Raw genomic sequence first — 17,111 nt, forward strand, 5'->3', positions numbered from 1 at the left:
GCTCAGCTTACAGCAAAAAGTTTTCCTAACTTTCCCATCCTTTTCACCGCCGTTTTGGTTGTGGGCATGAGGGATGAGTTACAGGCGCGGGGTAACTCAATCCCTCCCTTCCCCGGAGGAGCTCTACTGGCAGCTTGAAGTGAGGTGCTGACCTTGGTTATCTTACCCTCTTTTTTTTCTCCTGCAAGCGACCACAATAGAAACCTCAAGCAAAATTGTCCTAATCTCTCCTGGAGATTTTGATTTCAGTCCGACGTGGGTGCTATTTGAAGCTTCATGAAAGGAATATCTTAAATAAAAAGGTTTGTGGTGGCGTGAGGCAGTAAAATGGCTTTCAAAGCCTTAACACATCAGTTCATCAGGAGAAACCCAAGCGTGTTCGTTAACCCCTGGCATGCTGGCAGTTTCAAAGATGCTGCCCACGGCCAAGATCAGCCTGTTATCCCAAACGCAGTCACCCATCTGCTGCTGTAACCATGCAGCAGCTCCAAATTTTATATTTATCCTCTGTTTCAGGGAAACAAGGACTTAATATTAAACTCATTTTACATACAAGCAACAGAGACATCAAGAAATTAAAAGGTGGGACTGCTCTCTCCCTAAGCTTAGCTGTCTAGAAGTTAGGCACCTAATGTAAGCCAACTGCCTGGAAACTCTCCATGGTCCACGGAGGAACAGGCTACTCCAAAGCATCATTTGTTCCCCTTCTTCCCACTGAATCTAAGTGGAGCTTACATTGGAAATCAGGTTTTTTTTGACTACTCACCTAACCTCACCTGACTCCTACCCACAGCCGTTCAGGAGCAGTGAAGTTCACCAAACACCAGCTCCAACTGGCACAGTCATGCCCGTACAGCATCTCCAAGCAGGCCAGCATGTCGGCTGCCAAGTCACACCTTTGGACACTTTGGTCCGGCTGCGTGACCTGTCCGAGGTCACTCGGGAAGTATGTGGCAATACCAGGACCAGGGTGCCCCACGCTCAGGCCTGGGCTCTTCCCCCTTTTGGAAAACGAAACTGCTTTGAAAGCCTTCATTTGTGCTCTCAGAAAACACAGAAAAATGAATCCAAAGAAGCATAAAGATTTTTTTTTTTAGGACAACTGTTATAGAAATATGAAAATTCAATTCAGCAAGACAATCCATTTTCCTCCATTGCCAAGACATCTCTTCCCAGATACCCTAAGTGGTACGTGACTTCCCAGCGGTCGGACATGAGGAATGCCCATTCTGCCCCGTTCCCACCTGGTTCTGCTCAACTGTCCGGCAGCCCTGCCCGCACCAGCAGCATCCCCACGGGCAAGAGCACAGGGAACGGGTTGCAGCTTCTGCTGTTTATCCAAAATACCAACACATTTGGGAGTAACATGAAATAGCCAGAACCATCCACTTTATGCTCTTTGGGACTATGCCCAGATAGGAAATCTTCCCAGGAAAAGACAATTTGTAAAGCATTATCTATACAGTAAGGCCTAATGAGTTAATCCCCATCACAACGTATATCTGATGCCTTCCCACAGAAGGATGCAACCCAGTAAGGAGGTATTCCTGGCATGTCACTACGCACGGCCAATTTCCAGGAACATCAGCTCTCCCTGTCGTGACCACAAGGAACAACAAGATGGAAAACCACCACCCATCTCATTCCAAGACCGCAGCTCCCAGCACACCTGCTTGGAACAATAAACCCCCTCTCACAAAGGTGACCCTTTCCTCCACCTACTGCTGTTAAAGACCTCTCAGGCCCTGTTGTTTTGAGAATCCAGTTGACAAATTCAGGCAAACACACTTGAACAAAAGAAAAAAAATCCAAGTCCAGCACAGGCAGCCGTTCGGCAGTTTGGTTCATGTGTTTCACCGCCCAGTTTTTAATCCCCCCCTCCATAAGGTGCATTTGGCACCATGCACCCGCCAGCCCCATCAACGTGGACCCCTCAAGCCTCTTGGCTCCAGCCAGCATGCCACCTTTCCAAGCCAACAGTGATCTGCCTGCAGGTTGCAATAGAGCAGGCAGTTATGACTCAGGGTTATCGTTAAGAAACATTATCCCCAGAGCACTCGGAGGTTAGCAGAATACGTCCCAGGTTTAATAATTAATCTTTCTTGTCCCCCTTTACTCCATATTGGTTTTCAATACTGTCGTGGTTTAACCTGGCAGCAGCCAAATACCACGCAGCCGCTCACTCACTCCCCCGACTCCCAGCGGGACGGGGAGAGAATCGGAAGGGTAAGAGTGAGAAAAACTCGTGGGTTGAGATAAAGACAGTTTAATAGAACAGAAAAGGGAGAATAATGATAATAAATAATGATAGAATATACAAAATGAGTGATGCACAATGCAATTGCTCACCACCCGCGCTGACCGATAACCAAGTAGCGATCAGTACTTCCTGGATCACGCCTACCGTTCATATACTGAGCATGACGTCACATGGTATGGAATACCCCATTGGCCAGCTGGGCTGGCTGTCCTGATTATGTTCCCTCCCATCTTGTGTACCTAGCTCAGTCAGTAGGCACGGGAGCTGTCCTTGGACTAGGAGGGCACTTAGCAACAACTGAAAACATCAGTGTGTTATCAACATTCTCCTCATACTAAATCCAAAACACAGCACTAGGAAGAAATTTAACCCTATCCCAGCCGAAACTAGGACAAATACGCAGCTTCATAATTCAGAAAATGAACATGGTTTTCTGCAAATGGGTCAAATTTCCTATGGAAAAACATCCCCACAAGGACAACATCTCCCGAAGGAGACGTCTCTGCAGGACACGCTGCAGATGCATTTGCTGTCCACCCGTGCCGTAACTTGTTGCCCCCAAGTGGCCCAGAGAAGACCTCTCCCTGCCTCCTCCCAACCCTTCAACATCCACCCCATCACAGCCAAGACAGCAGACTATACAACAAAGGGCAACTTCCACAAGTTGTGGCCTGGGAGGATCGTGTAGGACACTGGGGAAAGCTTTCCTACAAGCAAGGTGGTACAGTGTTGAAAGGGGTCACCTGGAGAGGTGCTGCTGCTGGAGACTCCGGCAGTCCCTCCTGGCCAGTATTTCGGGGGCTCTCCCTTGGGTCCTGCTGTGCTGTAGGAGATGCTGATAGCCTGGCTGCTCCCCCAGGACTTCCCAGCCTTCCCCCCCCAGCTTCGCTCCGCCAGGTCCCCACTATGGACCACGTCTGGATGATCTTCCTCAACTCCCCTTGTTATGTCCCCGAGCTTCCCAGGAAACGCAGTGCACGGCCTGGGGAGACACCAAGGTCAGGGCAGCTCTGTGCATGGTGAGGAAGGCAAAGGCATGGGGGGGTTGAGAAGACACTAAAGAAGAACAGACAGATGATACAAACCACCTCTGAGAGCAGCTTTTTAGATGCGTGTGATTTAACCATCCATAGACACCGTTAACTTTAATAGGAAGCAGCAGAACTGAACAACCCATTGATGCAAAACCTAAAAAAAAAAAGACCAGAAAACACCTGGTTCAACTAAATATTTGCAGTTTGCTACTGGACACCCCCCACAAACACACGAGACCCACACGGCCATACACGCAATGTGATTCACAAAGGAGACTGCAGGAGCCCGTAGCGATGCCGTGCTCTCTAGGCATGGACATGTGCAACCACTGAACGTGGCAAGATAGCGGCTGGCCCAGACGATGCTGGGAGCCGCTGATGAGGAGCAGCTGAATCCTGAAGAGGAAAATGCAAGGAGCTGGGAGAAGACCAGCCTGAACAACGTCACCATTTATTTTTTCCAGATTTATAGCAACGACTCTTGAGAGGATGTAATGCCTCGAAACCTTTGATCAAAGGTCTGGGTGCCCACAGGGGCGAGGAGGGAGCCTGCAGAGAGCGTGGGGCTCCCAGCCTGCTGCTCCCTCCCCACCTCCCCATCCAGGCAGCCACGCACACGCTCATCACCCCACGTGCTTACTTTAAAGTAAAAATGCCTGAAACAGGAGACAGCTCAAACGGATTTTATCATTGTATCCTGCACATATCAAGTGAAATCAGAAAGGGGGAGGAGCAGCCCACAAAATAAATAAGCATTTAACCTTGTGATGAAAGAGTCAGAGTCTTGGCTTTGGGGGTGCTGAGGAAGCGCTCATTAACACTGGGAAAATTAGTGAAACTATCAGTGAAGTGAAGCGGGACACGTTGCGCCGCAGGAGAGCACAGGCAGGAGATGAGGGGGGACCGGCCATCTGCAGCCACGGCTGAGCTGACGATGCCTGACGGGACACGTGTGCCAGTCCATATCACAGCAAAAAAAATTAACTTCATTAAAAGCCCCTGTTGGGTGTAAGCCCAGGTTGGGTGTAAAATGTGTCTGCAGCAGAAGCGGGGCAGCACGGGAAGAGCAACAGCTCAGCACCGCTCCCCACCACACTCAGCATCGTCACGCTGGCTGAGAAGGGTCCTAAATCCACAACGGTTTCGAGCTAAGGGATGCCACCGCTTAACCAGTTACCCCTTGAGCTGTGGCAACTGCTTAGATTCACGCACTGCTACTGCATCAAACATAAGGCAAAGCACAGCCTGAAAGCTCTTCCAGGTAGGTTTGAACTAACCGGTCTAATGTCATACTTGCAACAGTACAATGGGCAGCAGCTCAGCAAGCTCTGCTAACCCAGCGCTCCTCAGATTGCATCGATCAAAGAAGGTTTTAAGCTGCTACGCACAATCCTAACCCCAGGATCAGTGTTGATTTAGCTGAACTACTGCAAAACCTGGAGGAAGCTTCGTTGCAGGGACCTCACAAGTGCTAACCAACTGCTGGTAGCAATTAATTGCTGCCGAAAACGCTGCCTGTGCCTGAGCGCCCCGCTCGCCCCGGGACCCAGCTCCCCGCCGGGGCAGCATCGGGGCAGCCCACCCTTTCGTGTTTCCTATCTCCCAGCCTGGCCTCTGGGCTTTGCCCTGGTTTTGCCTCTTTGCAAGATCCTTCGGCTTGACAGAGTCATCTTGTCATGTTGGACTCAACTGCCTTTTCTCAGAGCTGATCAATTTGCATCATGCAAATTACCCAGGGTGGAGGTAAACTTCGTTAGTGGCAGAAAGGGGCATTCAGATGGTTCCTTTTATGTTTCACAGGTCATTTGCATCCTTATTCTCTGCCTTTAGGGCAACTCCCTGTTGACTGAACACCTGCTTTTAGCTGCCGGGAAGCAGCTAAAAAACCTCCTTCTCCACCCACCCCAATTCACACCCTATTTAGCCGGTGTCACTGAGACTTGCAAAACCCTCCCCACTTCAGGCAGGTTGCTCATTTTATCTTGGTCAAGATGGAGATGAGCACACTCTCCTGCTTAATGTGTCCCAGAATCCCAAAGCATCCCAGTAAACCAAGGAAAAACCCAAGGAAAGCAGAGAGCCTCGCACTAAGTCACAGGCTCGGTGGCTCCACATCTCTAAGCCCCGAACTGATGTCCGAGGCGTCAGCCTGGCACAAAGATCCTTCCAAAGAAGGAGGGGTGGAGAAGGGAAGCCAGCTGGAATGAACTTTATGACGGAAAAGCCAGCCAGACGGCCAGCAGCCAAGTAAAAATGAGGCTCTTCGCTGGGAACCACTGGTACTGCAGAAACATCACCCCTGCTTAGACACAGCACTAGGATCCTCTGTTATATTGCTTGTCCTTAACATAATCATCATCACAACTCCAAAGACTCAGTTTATCCCTATTCTCTGGATGGAGAATCGAGGCACAACCTGAGAGCAAAGAGACCAGCAGAAGCAAGCATCGAACCCAAGGGCACCATGAGTCCCTGCAACATCTTCTGGTCCGCAAGGTAGACAGATGGAAGGCAGAAGACATATGTGTCCCTCACTTGGACATGGCCAGGGCTCAGGCAAAGGGCAGTGACCACGCAATTTCACTGTGACAGCGTTTCCCTCACTATAAAAAGGAGCGTTTCCTCTCTCCAATGACTAGTAACACAGAAAAGCTAACAGTAAACTGCAGAAGAAACTCTTTGTATAAGAAACACGCACACTCTCTCTCTCTCTCTTTGTCCACTTAAAATGAAACAAGAGTGACGTACTGCAGCAAATTATATTTGTTCCTTGATTTAAGGTGACAATCTTGAGGATGCACCATCAACATCAATCCCTCTTTCTTAACACAGGGCAATGGGCTGCACCTCTGAGAGCATATTGAGGGCATCAGCAAAAACAGAAGCGTACCCAAAATCTTCCAGAGTTGCAGCTGCTTAGGTACAACAGCTTGTACACCTAAGTTTTAACCTTTTCTACTCGACATCTATCCACACTGCAATACGGACTAGCAAGCACATGCTGAGCACTCCGCAAGCACACACAGAAAACAACGTTCCTGTGCCCCCCAAAAAAAGCTTACGGTGAGGAGGTGAAGCAAAGGAGGCAGCCCAGCAAAGGCAGACGGATATCTGGAGGGAATTTCCCCTGCACAGGAGATGCAGCAAAGTGCACAGAAGCTCTCGAGGGAGATGCTAATCAACAGAGCCCTGACACACAGGTCTCAGCTCTTCACGTTACCGCACCTGCCGGCTGCTGCACCGCAGGAGTTACTGGGATGTGGATGCTCCCGCTACAGGTGTCGGTCTCCCATAGGCACAGGGTACGCATTGCTCCAAACCCTCCCACAGCCGAAAAGCCACAAGCCGCGTTACTTGCAAAGCCAGAGCCAGAGTGGCTCCTGGGCTGGTTCCCAGGAGGTTCGCAGGCAGCCCCAGCAGCCTCCCCGGGCTCTCCATGCAGCGGCTCCTGGGGCTGGAGTCATCCCCTGGGGCTGGAGTCATCTTGCTGGTCCCCACTGGGACTGCTACAGCCAGTGTGAGATGACCCAACCCAGCTGGACTGCAACTGCCTCAGCAATGATACCCTATCCTTCAGGAACGTAGTTGTGCTGCCAGTCAGGGTGTATAAACGCTGAGAGCAGGCTCAGACAAGTAGCTCACAGATTTAGGCTGTGTCCAAACCTTGAAGAAAATTTAAGGGCAGCTTAGGAGAGGCCCAAGCTTTCATCCAGTGGGTTTGGACATCCCAAGCCACCGGTAAGCACCCTGAACGCCAGTCCTCCTACGCAGGGTGCAAACATTACGCACGCGTTGCAGACCCTACATCCAAACAAGCTGTCCCGGCTGCGCTGACAATGCAGAGAAGCAGGTATTGTAGGGAATGATTCATCCCACACAGATGCCTACAGCAGGTCAGGGTCAGGTGCTTCCTAAAAATATCCATTTCCCTCCAGCGACTGTAAAAGGAGGCTGGGGACGGGTTCAATTGCAGGTAATTGCAGCAGAGGTCTCTAAATCTAGAGGAGCAGAGTCCCCTGCTGTGAACCCCAAATGCAGCCAGAAACACGGTCTGCGTGATGCACAGACCTCAGCATACTTGAGATGATAGTCTCCAGCCCTTCTGAGACCCCTGAGCACATCAGCAGTCTAAAATCATCCCATCAGCCCTGAACAGGCAAAATACAGGGAAACCCTAACAAAAACGAAGCCCGGAGGTTCAACAGAAGAGGTCTCACCCAAGGGGTCCAGGGAAGCGCAGGAGGGCTTGTACCTCTGGGCTTACGAGTGCTGAAAGCTGTCACCACTCACCTCATTTCCCAGGAAACCCTGGCAGGATTTGACCTCCCTTCCACATGCTCCTCCTGTCTCCTTTTCGCAGTCAACCGAGACCTATACAACATCACAACAAAAGAAATGTCAGCAAGCCCAACCTTGTCCCCTCCCTCCAACCGAAAAGCTTCATTTCCTCAGTCCTTCAAAATAAGGCAGCACTGGAAAGCAATTATATATAAATTGCGGCTTATATAGCTACTTAAATATTTTATATATATAAAAAATATATATTATCTATTTAAATCGATATATAAATTGGGGAAGGAAAGGAGCCCCCTGCGAGCGGCCGAGGCGGCAGCACTCTCCTCTGTGGCAGCGATCGGACCAGCATCAGGGATGGAGCCCTACAGCCTGTCCCACGAACACCCAAGATGACCCAGCAACAGGGCACCAAAGCGAGCATGACGAGGTCCTCCTGTGACGTTCACTGTCAGCTCTAAAGCAATCCCTCAAACGCTCCTAAACAGCAATGGGAGGAAACACAGCCAGGAGCGGCAGGGAGCTCGGGATGGTGAAGAGATGCCCTTCTTGTGGTGCTCTCCCAGGGCTGGCCAAGAGCTGCGAGGACAAGGGGTGGAGGCAGCAGACCCCTGCTCCATGACCCAGAGCATCCCAGCAGCATCACCCAGAGGATGTGGGCTTTTCCTAGCAGTGACGCCCCAGCCTTGCTGACACCCCACCGTACAGCCCGAGGGTGGCACAGGACAGCCAGAGGGACATCAGGCTGTTGCTCAGGTGCCCAGCGCCGTGCTGAGCAGTGGTCCCAGGGGTCTGTTTTCTCCCACCATCTACATCCCCATCCTCTCTTTCCTCTCAGGCCACGGGATCCCTTGTTGGGGCAGTCATATATCACACAGTCATATATCACACAGCCGCTCTGGCTGCGTGAGCTTGAGGCAGAGCAGGGTAAGGGGACCTTTATTACCATCAGAATAGCCTCACCACTCAGCCTACTTAACCCAGCCACATTTGCACTGCTAAATTTGGGAGAGTATGAGAAGCATTCCCGCAGAACTGGAGGTGGGGGAGGGACAGGCAGGCTTTTGGCCTCCTTTAACTGCCTGCCAAGCGCTCTGTAATTCAAAGTCCACGTCAGGGATGCCACCCCAAGCTGCACAGCAATGGCCCAGACCCAGCAAACCTGGAGATCCAGTGCCTTAACCCCTTCGAGTCAGCATCTGAGCTTGGCTATTTTAAGAAAATGATTGAGTCGGGCTTTCTGAAACAGAGAAACAGCTCCCACTGTAATAACAGGTTTCCTGGAGGCATGTGGGGGGGGAATTCGGGACACCCCCGTGCAGGAAAGGAGGCCCTCAACATTAGATAGCCAAGTTTGAAGACCCTGCCCTGAAGGGATGCAGTGCTCAGCTTCTTAACAGCTAGCAGCAATCCTGACATTCAAACCGATTTAAGAAGTTGTGAATGACTAATTTCGGGTTTTCGGATTCGCTACTCAGGAAAGACAGCATCAGCACCAGCAGCAAGAGGGGGCCACCATCCCTGGCAGCACGTGGAAACATTGCCCTGACCTGCAGCACAGGCACCTAAAAACAACTGATCCCCAAGCCTTGCTTCTGAGACCGTAGAAGGAAATTAAACCTCTATTTCACTGGCGGGAACAGGAAGGAAATGCAGGTTACGGTAATCTTTCTGGGCCCATTTTCCATAAACACCATCAGCACCTGCCCCCTCCTGAGGATGCCCAGAGAAATCTGCCCTTGGAAACCCAACCCATGAAACGTCGGTGGGGGGGGGTGGGGGTGTTCCTGCCCACATCCAACAAATAAAAACGTTAATTAATCCCAGAGGGTGCTAAGTCCAATTGTGTACAAGGTGAGCCTGAAATCTTCCCCAGCGCCCACACTGAGACGTTCGAGGGAGCTTTTGAGGAATCCAGGCGTGAGCCCGGGCAACTGGCCGTGGAGCTACGGCTGCTCTCCTGGGACCTTTCCCAAGTGATTCACATGCACACCAAAAAAAAAACCTAGGCTTGTTTGCTGTAAAACTGGGCATCAAACGCTCTGACATCAAGAAGGATGATTAAAGACAGTTGAGTTACGAGGAAAGATTAAAAGAACTAAATATGCCCAACTTGGCTAAGCAATGAGTAAGAGAGACGTGATAAAAGACTCCAGGCATCTGAATGAAGGGAGTGGCATGGCATTAAAGGACTGAATAAAATATCTTTCTGAGAAATGGATCCATCAACGATCTCCCAAGAGATAAGGTATAAGCCTCATTTTTTAGGCATTTATAAAACCGGTTGCTAGAACTGAGGTTTTTGAGGAGAAATCCACATTGCCCCGAAGGGAGCACGCATCAAACCTTTTCATCTCTGGCACGGGGTGCTGCGAACAAAGCACGCGATGCCACAAGGGAGCACAGGGAACTTGGGAAGTGGCAAGTATTTCATTCTGCCTCATCCAAGAAACAGAGATACACTTTTTCACTATAAAATTTAAGAAAAAAACACAATTCATTTCCACCCTTTCTTTTTAATTCAGCAGCTCTAATCCATAATGTTGAGCTTAAAAAAAAAAAAAAAAAAAAGGGAAAGTAACCACCAACCCATTCAAAATGAACAGGTCTGGGGGTCTTACAAGTACTTGAATTTTTCCCCCAGTAATTAAAGATACGTGGGGTACCGCAGAGGCAAGAGCCCGGCTTGACCTGGGCAGTGGTGCTCCCAGGGACTGCGAGCCCGGCAGCTCTCCGGACCCAGCCAGACCCAGCACACACATGGGCAAGATAACAAAATCCTGGAAAGCATTTCAATACCTGGGTCTGCTGAGACTGCACCCCTTGGAGAAAGTACCCTCTGAAACCCAGGGACCTGATAGGCTTTATAAAGATTGGAAGTAAGCCCTAGGCCCTGAGAAAACTGCCCGGGACTGAGAGCTAAACCTGTTACACTGGCTTTACCCCAAAAATCCATGTATAATGCATGCAACGTACATACCTATCTAAATACTGAATCTGTGAAGCCAAAGCAGTGGATTTTGTGTAATTTCACATGATGTCCAGCCATACGAGGGTCTCCTGAACATCTCCCCCCAACGCGGACAGAGGGATGTACCCAAGGGAAGGACCTTGACCTGGTCAACAGTATTCACTGAATACAGACATGTGCAGGGTGAGGTTTCCAGGAACACCAGCTTATCAATTAATTTGATGTGCCTGGGGGTTGCAATTGACCCCCAAATGTTCTTTCAGGTGCTTCTGCCCCGATATTCTTGATGTAACTCAACCACTGGGTATGATTTACAAAGCTCAGCAGCATCCCAGATTTGAGTCCCTGAGAGACTCCTTCATCCTCAACAGGGAAAAGCCAAAAGATATTTGCTGATGGAGCAATTTTAAATCCCAGTTAAATTCACATAATGGCCATAAATCATCAAGAAGGTGGTCCAGTCCCAGCTCCCCCTGCCTCCCCTGACCTGGTGAGTCAATGCAGGGCAATTGGGTCTAAGAGAAAACTAGCTAGGAAAAAAAAAAAGGTGAATAATTTTCTTCTACTTAATTCCCTAAACCAGTTCAGTGGGGTTCAGGCAAGAAATCTTTCCCCTTTTGGCATGAGTGAGATCAGCTGAACTGCAACATGTGACCGCAATCCAAGGCAACCTTTGTTTGCAAGACCAAGAGTGGATCTTTTTGATTTATTTTTTTTTTTCCCCCTTTCCCACAGCAAGCTCTTAAGTCTGTAACTGCCTTTCTCCATGGGAACAGGAGATCCACCATTTACTGGCCGGTGAGTTTTATTCCAGAGTTGAAACGGGATGTTCACAGAGGATTTTATTGTAGTTTTTTTTAATAAGTAGAGCATTTTAGTATGCAGTGAATCTTCTTGCTTTATGCTTGCGTGTCTCTTTGGGAGGCTGAAGTCCAACACCAGGCTGCCAGATTCTTTTTATATATTGAAGAAACATGATTCCACACAATCTGAAAGGCAGGCCAGCATAAAAAGACCCGTTCAAAGTGGAGGAAGCTCTGCACTTACAGTTTGGGATGAAAAGGGGAAAATTAAAACATCTAAGAGAGATTATTATACCTTCTATCAAACCTTCCTCTTCCCATACAGAATCAGCTGCCTCCATCACTGCAGCAACACTGATGCTCGAGATAACCAGGCTCAGGGTATCACTGTCACAGGCTCGCAGGTTGGATTCAGACAACTCCTTCCTTTCCTTTTGAAGTTAATTTTGGGTATCCCCGCTCAGGCCACGACTGCATTTTCACTCTGCTCTCATCACGCATTCAGACAGACAGACAGACAGCCCTAGCAGCCCTCGCAGCCAGCGTGGCAGAAGGGCAAAGCCCCTCTCCGGCCCACAACTCATCCTTACACGGATGGCTTTAGGGAGCGGAAGAAGGAAATGTAAAATTTTGACTCGTGCAATTCCCATTACAGGGAAATGGGGAAATTTCCCCATTCACCTAGTTAACCTGCCTCCCAAAACACAGCGAAGTTTCTACTATTCAGAACAGTGGGTTGGGATAACCCATGCATAAGAAAAAAAGGAGAGAGGCTTGAAAGAGCAGCAGGTCCTGATGCAGCGGTGCATCTCCTGCATCACTCGCCCAAACGTGCAGTGCTGCAGCGAGGAGTGATGGAGAAAGGTGAGCCCAGGTGCGGCCCATGCACCCCCACCATGGTGAGGGAGGGCGAGGGGGAAGGTGTAACCCAAAAAAACCAAAAAGCTGGATCCCTGTGGCACAGACGGTGCGCATGCCCTGGTACCCAGTGGGACCGCAGCTCGCTCCTGTGCTACAGAGCCCTGGTATCCCTGCGGAGCCGGCACGGAAACCACTCCATGTCCGGGACAGTCCCTCTGAAAGCCAGGGGAGAGCTGACTGTACCATTAACGACCTACAAAGAAAGCCACTTGCTGTTACTCTTTTTTTACTTGCGAAGAGCAGCAGAACCCGATCCTCGGTGCAGAGCTCTGCAGGGTGCAGACGCTTCCCCGCTCACACGCCTGCCCAGCCTTCCCCGGCGCAACGACCGCTGCCCCAGCCGCGACAGCGATTCCTGTATTCCTCCCTTGCTAAAATAATGTAGCGGGGCGCCTTTTGGTGCTTAAGAGAGGCGGTTGCCAGCACAATCTCGGAGAACATCTTGCTTTCCAACAGACTGAGCCTCGGGATATCTTCGGAGCTGCCTGGGAAACACACGCTAATGTATTCTGCACGTGGGCAGCGGGGCGACAGGCTCCGACCCCGGCTGGATCGGCAGGCGGGCAGGGAAGCATCTTCTGAGAGACGTCAGAAAGAATAAAAAGCAGGAACTGGCAAGGACAGCCCGTTCAGCACCGAGGCACAGAAGACAACCAGCTCCAGAGCCACCTCTCCGGGCTCCCGCAGGATGAGCCCCAGGAGGGAGGTGTGTGCTGGGAAGCGGCCAGTTCCCCACGTCCTTCCCGAGAAATGCATTTCTCACCCTGACACACACATTTTGGTACCCAAGTCAATCCCCGCTCCCACTCAGCAGAGCCTTTGCCAGCAGCCGTTTTCCCTGGGTATTTTCCAAATGCTTATCCAGAGCTTCCCATCCTCCCTCTCTCCCACGACAATAACTGCTATTTTATTTTTGCTCAAGGTCTGAAAAGGTGCAAGAGAGAAATGAGTGGTTTTCGAGTTTCAGGAAGATGGGCACCTCTGCCTGTTCGGGCAGCTGCTCCTTTGCTGGGGGAGAGGGGATGCACTTGCCCTGTGCACAAAGCTCTTGGAGGGGGAATGGAGCGGGACGTAAGCGCCTGGACCGCTGCTGGCAGCCTGGAAAGAGTTACCGCCGGGCTCGGAGGATTTCTGCCTTCCCAACAAGGCGGCCGGGGTGAAGAATGCAAGTGACGCAGCAGCATCCTGCCGGGAGAGAGGGGAAAAAAGTAAAAAAAAACTCAAAAAATAAAAAAAACTAAAGCTCTTTGGATGAGGTTCAGGATGACTACACTTTTACTGTAAGTGTTTAGTAACTCGGAGTCACATAACTCTTCTCTGCCCACTTGGGGCCACAACACACAGATTACAAGCTACAAGAAACGCTTCACACACACACACACGGCCGAATCCCCCATCCGAGGGAGGACAAAAAAACCTTTAACAAATTAAGCTGCGTTTCCCATTTAAGCAGAGCCTGATCGCTATTTATTTAACAATTTTAAAGTGTTATTTTAGCCTTCCTGGTTTGTGTGTGTTGAGAGGCTGTTCCTGGGACAGGAGCCAAAGTCGATTAGAGCAACCCGGCAGCCGGGGAGGGAGGGAAGAGCGGGGTGGAAGAGCGGAGGAAGGCGCCGGGGCAAGGTTTCACCGCGGGGACGGTCACCGGCAGCCCCCAGCCGCGGAGCTGGAGGGAGGAGAGCGGAAAATTGGGGACAGCAAGGGGGAGAAGGAGCCGGGGTGGAGAGCACTGCCCGGTCCATCGCCATTCGGTGGTTGTCGGCAGAGGCTCCTCACTTTCGGCACACTGATGCTTTGCCCCGAGCAAGCGTGCCGGGAGATGAGCAGATGAAAGCAAAGCCGCGGCAGACCTGCACGCACAAGCATCCACCCCGGGAGGATGAGAGAGAGCTCTCCGCAGTGGGGATGCCCCACGCGGGTACCACCCCGGCGAGGCGCTGAACCCGCCTGAGAGATGCTTTCACAGGAGAACCGAGCAGAGGATGGATGATCCACTGGGGTACAAATGCTGTTTGGTATCCACCTGCTCAGCACACCCTGCAGCACCAACAGCCCCGGGACAAACGCATCGAGGGAAGAACAACAACATTAAACATCTCCCTGTGGGTATCAGATAAGTCCCACTCTGGGGTCCTGCATCCTACTCCTCCTGCCATCACTATGCTTCTAGGTCATTCTCCAGGAACGATCTTTGGAGCTGGCAGGCAGAGGCAAGACGGATGCTGGTGAAGCAAGATGGATGCTGCCCCCAGATGAGCAGCTTTCCTGCCTGGATCAGGGGAAACCGACCTGGTACCCGCTGATGGGGGCTGTGAAACACGTAGCTTGGACCACCGCCAGTCCCTTCCACCTCCACACTCCCAAAGTGAACCTTTTATCAGTTAACACGAGACCCCCTCTTTCACCTGTATCGAAGCACAAAATGCTGCTTTAATCACCAGTTTCCCCCAAAGAGCTCGAGGGCTCCTCAGCTGTGCTGGCTCCAAGCACGGGTGCTTCCTCAGGCTCACGTGCCCCACCACCACCGCTGCCATCGGCCCGGGGCTGGTCGGCGGCGAAACCGTAACGGTTATTCTCCATCCGTAGCACAGACGGAGGGTGATGTGAGAGGGAAACCTGGCTCATGCCCAGCTCCTCTCCTCCGACACACCTCTCTGCCCACCAGACGTGGGTGGGTAGAAGGACAGATGCAGACGCGGGGTCTCCCCTGGACCAAGCATGAGCAGACTCCTCCACATGGCTTTTCAAGCCCAAGCAGACAGAGGAAGAGTGCACGTGCCAGCAGGAGCCATGCTAAAACATGCTGATAGTAATGATTTAGGGGTGCAAATCTACAGAAGGAGAGAGCCAAAACACAGGGACCACCAGAGAGGAGCTAAAATGCACCAACAGGTTAGAGGAGCCAGCGACAACCCCGACACTTCCAAGAGCTGGGCAAAAGGGCTGCGTGTGGCCAGAGATTTCAGTAGACACAGCCACCACGACCACCCCACGGACTCACTAATACAAGCACGGTGGTGTGCTCGGGCATCACGACCCCGTCCTCCAGAGACGTTCCCAAGCGAGGTTCCCACGTGAGCACCAGGAGCAGGACTGGCAGCCGCGACAGTGCGTTAGGCAGAGCAAGGTTCAGCGCAGACCCGAAGCCGGGGCTGCCCCGAGGGGCCCCGGCCGGCGGCATGCAGGCAGGGCTGTTTGCCGGAGGACTCGGTCGCTGCAGCTCTGCAGGAGGAGTTTCTCCTTCCCGTGCTGGCCGGGCAGAGGCAGTGACCCAGCCCAACCCAGAAGCCTCACAGCTCCTGCTAGTCCCATTTTATTTTAGTTTTTTTAATATGACACACGTGTTATTGCACAGAGAAACACCCGGAAAATGCAGGGCAAGGGTGATGCTAGCAAACAGCACGTCTGTGCACGACAAGAGTGACCAGCGGGATACAGGCTCCCCGCAGCGGCTCTGCAGGCAGTGAGCCTGCCCCGCGTCTCAAGGCCAGTGCGCTCCCCTCCACCCCCCCATCACCACCTCGGAGCCGGGCTCAGCACCCTCCGGGTGCTTACTCTCCTTCGCTCTTGTTTTTGGGAAGTAACAGAGCACTGAGGAAGGTAACAGATGGGAAAAGGAGCAGAAAGCAATCCTAGACCAAAATCCACCGTGCGGCTGGGGGGGCAAGCGGCTGAAGGAAGCGAACCGAGGAAGAGACACAGCAATCCCAGAGACATAATTCTGTTGCTCCAGAAGTGCAAACTTGGAAGGAGCCATGGGGGAAATAAAGCTCACCCCCAGTGCTTGAGGCTCACCCTGCCCCTTTTGAGCATTCGAGAAAATAAAGACCTTCAGCATGGCCCAAACCACCCACCGCATTTTGCAGAAGATTGGTTTTCCGCGTGCCCAAAGACACGTCCCCGAGATGCCACTATAACTTGACTAACCGTCTTGAAGAGCTCTGAAGCTCCGCTATCAGCAGTCCTGCCACACCAGCCTGCCACAAGCCTGCCATCCAGCAGACCTCATTTGGTGGTCACTCCTTTTGATACTACCTGGTGCGTAGGAACTGCCTGGGGGTTTGACTTCTTCCCGGTGTAAGCCCCAGTCTGGTAGCCTCGAAAAGGCAAGGAACGGCAAATGGCTTGTTCGCTGCTTCACTTTCTCTGTACCCTTTTTAAGACAAATTACCACGCTTCCTTTATTTTTTAAGCAACCTAGATCAACACAAGTCAGATTCAGTGCCAGCATGTCACACATCACAAGCGAGCACAGCAAGCATTTGTATTTTTTTTTTCAGGGGAATTTTAGCATCAACTAAGCTAGAACTGAAGCCTAGATCTTCCTAGCAAGGCTCACATCTACATCCTCCAAGACAGCAGGCACAGACGCTGTGCTCTGCGCTGTGCAGGGATGCAGCCAGGCAAGGGAACCTTGCAAACCTCAGGGGAAAGCTCTGCAGCCTACAAAAAAAGACCAGGCGTACCCAGTAGGTCTGCCTATCTATGATCTTCCTCTTTGAGGCACTTTTATATCCTCCTGTGATTTTAAAACCCAGCACACACTCTTTCAGCTTTGATGCTATGCGTTCTATCAACCAACCAATACCAGAATATCCTTTCTTCTTGCAGTAAAATCCCTCTTTTCCCTGGGGGGTACAGCTGGTAGGGCAGAACAGACCAGGCATTTAGCATTTAATCATAAGCATAAGTATCAGCTTGAATCATCTAGGCTTGCATGGCTCCAGAGCATTCCCACCGGCTGCAAACACCAGCCGAGTAACATCACCGTCAGACGGCAGTTGCAGGGGTATTTGGTTTAGCATCCGAGGGGAGGAAATCATCAGCTT

At 51.3% G+C, this 17,111-nt stretch overlaps 1 long non-coding RNA gene across 2 annotated transcripts in view; it reads right to left on the reverse strand.

Moving 5' to 3' along the window:
* The window catches only part of LOC142078522 (uncharacterized), a 66,553-nt gene that overhangs the window by 32,511 nt on the left and 16,931 nt on the right, over window positions 1–17,111 (reverse strand). For both annotated transcript variants that reach the window (XR_012672254.1, XR_012672253.1), the window contains exon 2: window positions 7,585–7,665. This is a non-coding gene — a long non-coding RNA (uncharacterized LOC142078522). The remainder of the gene's footprint in view (window positions 1–7,584; window positions 7,666–17,111) is intronic.

This window comes from Calonectris borealis, chromosome 2 (genome assembly GCF_964195595.1).
Source record: "Calonectris borealis chromosome 2, bCalBor7.hap1.2, whole genome shotgun sequence".
Taxonomy (NCBI): domain Eukaryota; kingdom Metazoa; phylum Chordata; class Aves; order Procellariiformes; family Procellariidae; genus Calonectris; species Calonectris borealis.